Source organism: Aplysia californica, unplaced genomic scaffold, assembly GCF_000002075.1.
Source record: "Aplysia californica isolate F4 #8 unplaced genomic scaffold, AplCal3.0 scaffold00030, whole genome shotgun sequence".
NCBI classification, from domain to species: domain Eukaryota; kingdom Metazoa; phylum Mollusca; class Gastropoda; order Aplysiida; family Aplysiidae; genus Aplysia; species Aplysia californica.
In genome coordinates, this window is record NW_004797300.1 from 1,260,526 (window position 1) to 1,261,634 (window position 1,109).

The following is a 1,109-nucleotide window of genomic DNA, read 5'->3' on the forward strand; positions in this document are numbered from 1 at the left end:
CCCCCATTTGGGAATAGCCTAAAGACAGTTCAGTCAGTAGCACCGCCTCGAAGAATGGATGATAATTATGGTGATGATGCATAGCCCTCCCTTTAAGGGCTGGTGGGGTACCTGAGGTCTATTTTGGCTATTACAAGGCCCAGAGTGCAAATATTTGCTGTGGGACATCATGTGCTATTTGGGGACTTTAAATCAATAGTTCAAAAAGTATATTGTGAATTGTTTGCAATGGAAACGGCGGCCATATTGAATTTTGTATACTTTTTTCAATCCCATTTTGTTCCCTTATTTATTAACCGATTCACTTCTAATTTGGCATGCCAACAGTAAATATGTAACCCTTAAATTATGCTTTTGAATTTTTGATATATGCTTTAGTTTTTATTTTATGACACTTACAATTGGGATGTTGCAAAAAAAAAGTGAAAAACGGAAAATTCATGCTTTCTAAGCCCCATAAATCAAAATCTATTTCATTAATAAAAAATTAAACAAGCCAAAACTTAGAACCAGGCGTTGTTGGTACACTGTGAAAGTTACATTGAAATTGAACAAGAAATAGAGCAGAAAAATGAGATAATGTGTGAAAAAATAGAATTGTGAGAAAACAGCCGATAAAGGTAAGAAAAAGCTAGACAACATGACGTGTGCTTTCGCAGAAAACCCCCCAGACAACAAAAACAAAAAAACCCCAACAAAGAACAAACACACAAAACCCACAGCTTTAGGGTGTAGCAAGGCTTACATACGTGTCTGGATATTGTTCAGGAAATGTCCAGGTACTATAATATGTAATACACCCAATTTGCAAAATGTTACCCCAAAACACGATGTCTTGGTGCCCCACCAGCCCTTAATTGTATCCTCTGCCAAGGAAGCCTTCGTGGCGAAACGTTGAGATGCTTACGTAACCAAACAATAAATGAAAATATATTTACTGATAAAAATTATCTAGGAATCTCTTTCCTTACCCTACCTTTTCCACAAAGATGATAATGATGATGACGACGACGAAGACGACGAGAGAGAGAGAGAGAGAGAGAGAGAGAGAGAGAGAGAGAGAGAGAGAGGGAGAGAGAGAGAGAGGGGGGGAAGGAGGGAGGGAGAGA